The sequence below is a fragment of the Ascaphus truei genome, chromosome 1 (assembly GCF_040206685.1).
Source record: "Ascaphus truei isolate aAscTru1 chromosome 1, aAscTru1.hap1, whole genome shotgun sequence".
In the NCBI taxonomy this organism is placed as follows: domain Eukaryota; kingdom Metazoa; phylum Chordata; class Amphibia; order Anura; family Ascaphidae; genus Ascaphus; species Ascaphus truei.
In genome coordinates this window covers 120,202,944-120,214,001 of record NC_134483.1, presented here as the reverse complement: position 1 = coordinate 120,214,001, position 11,058 = coordinate 120,202,944, and positions in this window count along the sequence as shown.

Below are 11,058 nucleotides of genomic sequence, written 5' to 3'. Positions count from 1 at the left end.
CTTACCAATTATAATGTGAGAGGCTAGCTGGGTTTCTACTCGCACATTTGTAAAACATTACAGAAGACCTTCCAAATTAGAAAGGGTTCCGTTTGCCAGGGCAACTACCAGTCGAGTTATAGTTGCCCACCAGCTGTTACTAGGTGACAATTCTCCTGAAGAGCAAAACCCAGATTGCAGGAATCTTTGATCTGCAAACTTCCTTTGTTCTAGGGATAGGGATTGCCACCAAGCACCAGCGGCCCATCCCACCCTTCCAATGCTGCTAGCCTGAAGGTTGCCTTTAGGTTCTTAAGTAACAAGTCTGTTTCTTGAGTCTTTGGCTCGAATAGGGGCCCCAGACAGGATTGTCTGCCGGCTCCTAGATAAACTTCCAAATTGACAATCAAAAAGTTACAGGGCATCTTAAACCCCCATTAAGAACTGGAAAGGAGAGCCTCCAGATTCTCAATGTGGAGTTCATGTCTCAGTTCTTCCTGTTTAAAACAAGCTAGTTGTTAAGCTTATTAAAAAGAGTTAGACGTCTCTCACATGGGACATGTCCCGTAGACAAATTAGATATGATCAGTTTTTTTTTTACCCTTTTGCATTAATAAGGTGGCACTAAGGATTGTCATCAGATCATCAAGCTTCCCCAAAAATCTGGCGCTGGTGTCACATGTACACGTCGTGTGCACGCTCCCGGTCACGTGGTAGGCAGCCATGACTAGCGTGGCTATTTTGGCTATAGAACAAAGGAAGCTTGCTCTTCATAGATTCCTGCAAACTGGGTTTACTGTGATAGATGATTTATATTCACTTTAATAACATTATACTTCAATAGTTTTGGAAGATTTAGTAAAATTAATTATACTTCAGTATTATTTGAGGAGCCAATAGTGCCATTAGGCCCAAGGACATACTGTACCTCTAGTTATTTGTACCATGTGCCAGGAAAATTATTATTTCCTTGTGTTAAAAAAAATTAAACCATAGCTTTGAATCCCAGGGCACATTAAACTGGAAATTCAAAGTCATTGATAGGCACACCCCTGCTGCAGCTTAAACTTTGCTGTGATTCAGTGTGTGCTTGCTGTTGCCCGTGGCAATAGAACAGATTGTAAGCAAACACATAGTTTTAGAGAGCACCACACCTTAGTTACTTTGAAAGAAACAAGCTACTTCTGTGTCTCTGTTTTATAAAAATGCCTGGCTTAGTTAACAGCTTGAGTAAAGTTATATGTTGCTCAGGCTTTCTCCAGGTTGAATAAAGATGATAGCAGAGGCCAAAAATAATTCTAAAAACCAAAGCATTTACTGCAGAGAAATATTATTTAGGCATACAGAAGTTTTTAATATCCAGTGTTACAGTTACGGTATTCCACATGATTATAATAAGTATAAATATATGCATATCCATTAAAAACAAAAAAAATTTCAACTTTCTTTTATTATTTTATACAGTTAGTTAGCAGGGTGGGGGGGGGGGGGTCACAGAAAAAGAAGAAAAAAACGATTGATGCAGCAAAAGCAAATAAAAATGTCACTTGTGGATATTGTACATTCACATGTCTCAGACAGGTCTGCAACCCTGCCCTCCCCATTATCTGTTAGCATCAAATGATTCCACTGTAACCAGGGATTCTGGGTAATGCCATGCAAATGAGCACTCACTGTGTGTCACTCTTTGCTTCTTGCTCATTTTAACATGGACCCTGTCACAGTAGGGGTAGACCTTTGTTGTAGCCAGACTCTGTGGAGCCTACCCAGAGGGCGGTAATGGGCTGGCCAGGGAAAGCCATTGCAGAGAAAGAGCTCGCAGGCACGATTTCCTTTCGCCAGTTCATATTTTCCTCCTTGCCGGCAACCTGAGCCTAAGCATACCCCCCACCATTGATTAGTTACAGCCAGGCGAGCCTTTGGCTCGTGATTAGCTGCTGTGTGCAAACCCATGCTCTGACTGGTCGGCGGTCCCTCTTCCATGTTAAACATAGCACAGCAAAGTCTATGTAAGGGGACTGCCCGATCAGAGAACGAGAGCATCCTAGGGCTTGGTCCAGTGAAGCGCTGGTGGGATTTTGAAAAGCGCTTTGCTCGGAATAGCAAAGCACTAGGCATGGAGATGCCGGAGAAGCTTAGCCTAGCTGAGGTCAAGTTCTACAGTCATGGCCAAGTTGTGAGGATGCGGCCAAGTTCTGAGAACGCGGCTCCTGCACACTATTAATAAAAATTACATTAAAGCAGCTTCATTACCTTAACGGATTGCCGCTAAGGCAATGAAGGGGTTAAGACACAATAGCAGGTTTATTGAGGGCGGAGGAGTTGAGTGAAGCTGGGTACTTGGCCCTTCACTCATCCCCTCTGCCCCCAATAAACAATACAATATGTACTAACCACCAATACACAACCCACTCACCCCGTGCCCCCACATACATTTAAAAAAAAAAATTCTGCACAGGTTTGATGCCAGAGGCCGGTGGGGTCCCCGGGTGGTCCCCACAAGTGTCTGTGGGCCTCCAGGTGGTCCCAATGGGTATCCAGGGGCCCCACAGGGGTGGTCCCCGCAGGTGCCTGGGGGTCCTCAGGTTGTCCCTGCAGGTATCTCGGGGGCCTTGGGTGGTCCCCATGGGTGTCTGTTGGCCCTCGGGTGGTCCCCTCAGGTGTCCAATGGTCCTCTGTGGTCTCCGTGGGTGTCCGGGGGTCCTCGGTTGGTCCCCGCTGGCCTGCGGTACCAATCCTGTGGCAATGTTTTTTTAATACATTGCAATAAATACACCTCCCAGTACAGTAATGGGCAACATTACTATTATCCAGATATGGATAATATATCATTTGACCATTATAAAATCAAACATTAGCCAGCCAGCATAAATAAAGTAAATAAAACGTTCAACTTACCCCTGCCATCATGAAGGGCATCCTCATCAGCATACTGTAGTTCCATGTCCTCCGTTACCAGAAAGAATACAAGAAAAAATACAATCTAATGGCCCCGAACCCCTTCATCACCATAGCGGTTAATAACCGCTTTAGTAATTAAGAGGTTAACCCACACTCCCACGCTACCCACCCGGGAGGCCTAAGCACCCACCCCGGGACCACTATACCCACCCTCTACCCATTGATTGGCATAGTGGTATATCATACCCAAATAATATGGGCATGATAGGCCACTATAGCAGTCAATAGTCACCCTAATAAAAAAGCATGAAGGCCAAAAATACACGGTAATAAAAGATATACACAAGCACCAAAACACCCCAATTAAATAACTATATGCACTAGCCAACCAATCAATTCAAGAAAAAAAGCACTAACCAACAAAACAATTAATGAATTTAAACCAGTAGCCAACAAAATAAATAATTAATTCAAAATGCTAAACAATCGGAAAATGAAATAAAAACAAGCCATCCAAATTACAAACAATTTAAGCCAAACAATAATCAGAAAAAGAAAAAAAATCAACAATCAATAGAAAACAAGCTTTTGCCAAAAAAAAGCATTGCCCGTTACTGTATTTATCTGTACCCTAAACGGGCACAAATTAATACATTATCAGTCAATGGGCAATGAAAAAAAAAAAAATACAATAAAAATACATGTAAAAATTCAATTACATACATTCAATATTTTTATTACCTATAGAAGCGTTGACCCTCTGAATCCCGGCGATTCTGCAAGCTCTCGTACCGCGACGTCATCAAAGTCAATCCAACTCCACCCACCTTGAAGATACGGAACAGGTAACAAAATTCTTCTTTCTTTTATCACCTTCTTCTATCTTCTTCTGTAATTATTCCTATCTTTTCTTTAATCTTCTTTCTTCATCTGTCAATCCAAAACCCCATGGTAAATCCAGAACAGGATGTTCTCTCGTCGGCTTCTTGGGGTAAAATGAGACGTACAGGCCTTATATATGGCCTGTGACTTCACATTATATGGTCAAATGGTAAAGCTCCAATCTGATTGGACGCTGTATCATGTGCCTGCCTCTATTTTTTTTTTCAGGATGTGATGTAATCTCCAAGGGACTAAAGTGACGTCACATTCTTTTGAACTAATGTAACCGATCACATGGTACGGCAACCAATGGGATTGTCTTCAATCCCATTGGCTGTAATACCATGTGATATAGCCCTGTGGTTTGAAGGATGTGACTTACCTCCCTTGGAGATGACGTCACATCCTTAAAAAAAACATAGAGGGGGGGGCACATGGTAGAGATCAAATCTGATTGGACGCTGTATCATCGGACCATAAAATGGGACGTCACAGGCCATATATAAGGCCTGTACGTCTTATTTTACCTCAAGAAGCCGACGAGAGAACATCCTGTTCTGGATTTACCATGGGGTTTTGGATTGACAGATGAAGAATGAAGATTAAAGAAAAGAAGAAAATAATGACAGATGAAGAAAGAAGACGGTGATAGAAGATAAAAGAGAAGATTTTTGTTACCTGTTCTGGATCTTCAAGATGGATGGCATTGGATTGACTTTGACGTTGTGGTACGAGAGATTCCAGAATTGCAGGGATTCGGAGGGCCAACACTTCTAAAGGTAAGAAAAATATTGAATGTATGTAATTTTATTTTTGCAGGTTTTTTGATTGAATTTGTTTCTTTAAATGTTTTTCATTGCCCATTGACTGGGACATGTATAAATTTGTGTCCGTTTAGGGTACAGATAAATACAGTGACAGACAATGCATTTTTTGGCAAATGCTTGTTTTCTATTGATTTGTTATTTTTTTGATTATTGTTTATTGTTTGGATTAAATTGTTTTGAATTTGGATGGCTTCTTTTTAGTATATTTTTGGATTGGTTTGCGTTTTATTTATTTTGTTAGCTACTGGTTTTAATTAATTGTTTTGTTGGCTAGTGTTGTAAATTAATTACATTTGTTGGCCAGTGGTTTTATTTGTTTAATAGTTTCCTTGGATAGTTGTTTATTTAATTGTATTGTTTTGGAATAACATAATTGTAATAATTTAGCTATTTTGGTGATAGATCATAATTTGTGATGCGTACTATTAAGCTATCTAGTTCTTTAATTGTTGGGGTGTTTAGGTGCTTCTGTTTTTATGTGATTATTGTGTATTTTTAGCCTTATTTATTTTTATTAGGATTACGATTGAGTGATATAGTGGCTTATCATGCCCATATTATATGGATATGATATACCACTGTGCCAATCAATGGGTGAACAGGGTGGGTATAGTGGGTTCAGGGTTTGTGCTTAGGCCTCCCAGGTAGGTAGCGTGGGACGGGGGTTAACCTCTTAACTACTATAGCGGTTATTAAACGCTAACGTGATTAAGGGTTAGGGGCCATTAGATTGTATTTTTTCTAGCAATGGAGGACATGGACTTGCAGTATGCTGATGAGGATGCTCTTCATGATAGCAGGGGTAAGTTGAACGTATTATTTACTTTAGTTATGCTGACTGGTAAATGTTTGATTTTATAATGGACAAATGAGCTATTATCCACAGTTGGATCATAGTTATTTTTCCCATTACTGTATGTGTTGTGTGGGGGGGGGAGGGGTAGAGGTGTATTTATTGAAATCTATTCCACATTTTTTTTTTTGCAACAGGATTGGTACCCCAGGCCAGCGGGGACCACCTGAGGACCTCCAGACACCCAGGGGGCCACCTGAGGACCCCCAGACACCAGCGGGGACCACCCATGGGGACCACCTGAGGGCCCCAAGACAACCGCAGGGACCACTCGAGGGCCCCCAGACACCCGTGGAGACCTCCCAAGGGCCCCCAGACACCTGCAGTGACCACCTGGAGGCCCACAGACACTCACGGGGACCACCCAGGGATCCCCGCTGACCTCTGGTATCAATCTTGTGTATAAAAAAATAAAAAATGCTTTTATGTGGGGGCACAAGTGGTGGGTGGGTTGTGTATTGATGGTTAGTAGATATTGTGATGTTTATTGGGCGCAGAGGGGGGAGTGAAGGGCCAAGTACCTGCGATTAGCTGCTAAGGTTATGAAGTTGCCTGTAAATGCATTTTTATTGCATGGGATTCATGCCGGGGGCTTCCGGTGCTGATATTAAAGCTCTGGAGACTCCCGGCATCAATCCGATGCAGGAAAAATGAATTTTATTTTATAAGTCCCGTCTCACGGCTTCTCGGCAGTTTCTTACCACCTTCCTGCCAACTTTTCCTGGTGGGAGGATTTTGAGAGGAAATCTCTATTCTAGAGCCGCGATTAGCCTTGATAAGCTAATAGGGGCTACTCGAATTGCACGAGTTTGAAAACCTGCCGATATCACCGCTCATTTAGCGATTTTTTTTTTCTCTGAATTTTTTTTTGCCGAAAAAGGCTTTTATCTGCGACTTATCAGGGCTTACTGAAAAGCAGTGGCCCTTTTTGGCAAAAAGGCCTCGATACATGGCTTATCGGCGCTTACTGCATAGGCCCCTATATGTTATAATAATTTATGCCACATGTATTACTGCTGTGAAGCGCTATGTACATGGATAGTGCTACATAAATAAAGATATACATGCATACATACATACATACAGCCAGTACATTATTATTATTATTATTTTGTTCTCAACTAAAATTTCAATAGGTGGTCCGTAATACCTGCATTAGGTTAATTTGATAATAAAGTAAAAAAAGGGGGAGAAAAGGTATTCCAAAACAATGCACTCCAAGATATACCATTTATTAACAAATGATGTAATGTACTAAATCACAAAATGACATATAGATGATAAGTATACCACACATGACAACAACAACAACAACATGAATCAAACAGAAAATGTTACATACACACAGGTAATTAGGTAACAAAATCTGCAGATAAATCAGCAATCCTAATGGAAAATATGTCCCGAAAATGACATGCACTGGATAAATACAACTGCTAGAAAAAAAGAAAAAGCATATAGATTGTGAACTCTGCCTTCAGGGGGCTATATAATGCTCACCCGGCATCATTGTAATAGAGAAAAAATAGAAAATTAATAATAAAGTAAATAAAACATTAAAAGAACAAAAGAGCAAGTAAGGAGAAAAGACAGAAAGAGAAATGAAAGATACATAAAGGAAAATGTACCAGTGAAGACAACCCAAGTTGGGAGTAACAATAATAAACTGAGACACTCTACTTGTACATTGGCTGTAATAAATATTTAATTCTACTTGACAGCCTCCATCTTAACGGCAATAAGCCCTCAGCAATAAATCCACCCAAAAGGGCTGATGCCCAAACATTAAAAAAAAAAACATTTCAAAGGTCTAATGCCCAAAAACCATTAAAAAAAGACAAAACCAGCAAAAATGTAATTAATCCACATGCCCCATGGCAAAAAGAAAAAAGCCAAATCATTTCAGGCCCAGTGGCCTACTTGTAATCTGTGGGCATTTGCGGCCTGGTGACAAAAACTGGCCAAATCTGTGATCTTATATCTAAATGTGCAAATGACATTGTCACGAGAGCTTGCGACAGGCTGTAATTGTACACCAAAAACTATATATATAAATATATATATATACCTGGGTTTGAACTGGGACGAGACTTAAGATATAATAAAGTGATTTTATTCCTTGAGAAAGGTGAACACAACAGATATGTACAAATAACAGGCAAAATATAGACACTTACTTAAAAGATGAAAATAATGAAAACAGTCCCAGCTGGACTGGCAGTTTCATGCAGCAATCAGCCCAAGACATTGCATGGCATTTCTTCTCAGCAATCAAAATGGTATAGCACAACAGGCCTGATGACATGCAGGCCTGAAGATCATTTGCATGCAGAACAATGGACAACATGAACACTTGATAGAGGGTGGACAGCTAGTTTATATACCGTTTGTCCCTCTATCTGTAACCTTAGGTGCCGAGACGGCTAGCAAATGTCCCTTGGAAGCTTTTGAAGCTCATTTTGTGACTTCCAGCTTGGGGTAGCCCCCCCATCAATAAACCCTTTGAAGCAGGGAGGACATTTGTCATGTTCACTCCTGCAGGAAACCTTGGTGTGTAAATGTGAGTTACCACGTTTACAAAGACATCCTCTTCCCTGCTCATTATCATAGCAGGGGGGCTGCAGTTTCTCAGAACTTCAACCAAAATTTCATATTTACTGCAAATCATTGCATAACTTCCGTTCCGTAATACACACAGTCAGGTGAGATTTATTAATACGGTCTGTGGCACCTGACGCTCGCAGGAAGACCAAAAATTACATTGTAATATGAACATTAATAGAGATATTAATATCTGGCATTTAGCAGCAGGTACATATACAGTGTTTAGACTCCCCAAGATCGGCTGACTCCCGCCAATACACTTATGTAATTCTTAGCCGGTTCAGCCAAGGACATCTCATAGTATTCTTATATTTAATAAAGTTACTCACTTTTGATATCCTGTTGGGGGTAGCCCCCCCCCCTGGCCCCATCAATAAAACCTTTTGAAGTGGGCTTTTGCTTCTCGCATAACCAATTAGGTCAGTTACCTATTGATCAGGGCGATGTATCACACCTCTCTGTTGATATACACTTCCAGTGAATAGACTCACGTGAATACTCATATGAGGCACCATTTGGTTCCTTATGCATTACAAAGACAGGCATTCTGCCTGTACATTAGCACACCATTAGCATTCTGCCTGTGTATTTCAAAAACTGCAAAAAGTCACTTTATCAAAAATATATGTCCCTCTTATGACAAAGTTATATTTTTAATATGTGTGTACTTGGGGGGTGAGCCGGAGGCTGTACCCCAAGGCTCAGAATACCTTGCTGGCAGGCAAGACAGGTTAAAATATTCCCCTCATGTTCCAGACATCCCTGCCCTGCAGCTATTCCTGATAAGAGGCCACCCATACAAGGCAATCCACTTACACGCTGACACAGGCAGTTGCAGGCCCATGAGGCAAAGGGAATACACAGATAACGCATTAACTAGCCCACTGGGCTTACACAGTTAACCCCTGATGACCCAGTGTGTGTGTTATGCAGGTACTGATTAACCCAGACATTACAATGGGACAGGGACACAGGGGAGAATACATTTACAGGTTATAACAAGGGTAAAATCACATTTCTGGGCCTCAGCCCAGTTAACCCCTTGTCTCCCTGGCGAGGTTAGAGGGGGGCCCTTGGGGGGTAACCCCGTTAATCCCGGGCCAAACCCTCCCTACCGCCACAGACATTGTCAGCAGAACCATGAGAGTCTATTACCTGTGTTTTGCGACAGCCCTGGCGCACGTATACAAAAACAGGGATCACACAGAAGACCGGAAGTTGAAGCAGAAGCCAAATCTGGTGGCAGAAGAAAGACAGAACAAGACTACTACAGCTACAGATAAAGAAAGAAGAAGATTATAAAAGAGATACTGATGTAGCCAAGTCCCCGTGGGCTACTAATTCTCTGGCCCCTCCAGCACTGTAAGTCCCAGTAAAGAGTGGGCAGTGTTGGGAACAAATTCTGCAGGTCCTGGTTGTTGTTATATGTGTGTTACCTAATAAAGTTCAGGAATAGTCTGGTTTTACAAGGGGAGGCCTATGACTGATAGGAGGCTGGCTTGCAAGCCACTCCCCTAAGAAAGAGGGGGTTTCCCTCTAGAGGTTAGAGCAAGGGTTCTGAGAGTTAGTTCTGTGCTGCCCTACCTGTTATGAGGACGCAGCAGTAAGTCTCTCCTGGATAGGAGTGCACCAGGATATCATTGATATCTCATCCTGATGTCTCCATATACCATCGCGGAGATCTCGGGACTTCTGTTCTACCCTATAGGTATGCACCAGCGCCAGAGTACACCGGTAGCTACATGATCTCACTTTGGGTGGGGGAAAAGGTGCTACACTTAAAAAGGAAGAATAGTTGGAGAATCAAGAGTGTTGGTAAAGCTTAGGACCCCTCATGTCCAGGGCGAGTATTACAAGTTAACGACTGGCCATTTTCGCTGTAATACAGCACTTAATGCATTGTTAGTGCGCTTTGTAGATCCCCGTTAGCACTTACCGAGACATTAAATGGGGTTAACATCTTGTTACGTACTAACGGAACTCTGTAGATCTACCCTATAGAGAGAGAGAATAAAATTAATAATAAAATAAATAAAACATGGAAAGAAGAAAGTTAAAAGAACAAAGGAGCAAATAAGGAGAAAAAACAGTTAGAGAAATTAAAGATCCATATAAAAAAAAAATACACCAACGAAGACATGTCGATTTGTGAGTAACAATAATATACTGAGACACTCTACTTGTACATTGTTTTATTGTTTTGCTATGGAATTCAACAAGTTCACCAGCATCAACTAGCCATATACTGTATATACAATATGGACAATTGACAGTGCATGGTGTTTTGCTGTTAGAGTGTTTTTTTTAAATTGGGATTGATGGTACAGTTGTTTATCAAATGTTGTTTTGGGTTTTATGTTGTTTCATATTGTTTGCTAAATGTTATTTAAAAACAAATACAGCTCAACCCCATTATAGCGCGGTCCGCTACAACGCGAATCCGCTTATAATGCGGTCTGAGCATGGCTCCCGATTTGAAAACCTCCATTTTGCCACGTGAGGACTTACCGGCATCTAGATATCTCTCCTCACTTCATAGGGCTGTGTCCAAGTGCTCTCCTCTCTCTCTCTCTCTCCTCTATCTCCTCTCTCTCTCCCCTTCCTCTCTCCTGGGCTGTGTCCAAGTGCTCTCCTCTCTCTCTCCCATCTCCTCTCTCTCCCCTCTCTCCTCTCTCTCCCCCGCTCCCTCTCTCCTCTCTCTCTCCCCTCTCCTCCTCTCTCTCTCTCTCCTCTCTCTCCCCCCCTCTCTCTCCTCTCTCTTAGGCTGTTTCCAAGTGCTCCTCTCTCTCCTCTCCTCTCTCCTCTTTCTCCCCTCTCCTCTCTCTCCCCTCTCTCCCCCTCTCCCTCCTCTCTTTCTCCCCTCTCTCTACTCTCTCTCCCCCCTCTCCTCTGTCCTCCTCTCTCTCTCCTCTCCCCCCTCTCCTTCCACTCTCTCCTCCCCTCTCTCTCTCCTCTCTCGCTCCCCTCTCTCTCTCTCTCGGACACCTGGGCGACCAGAATTTACCTCGATCC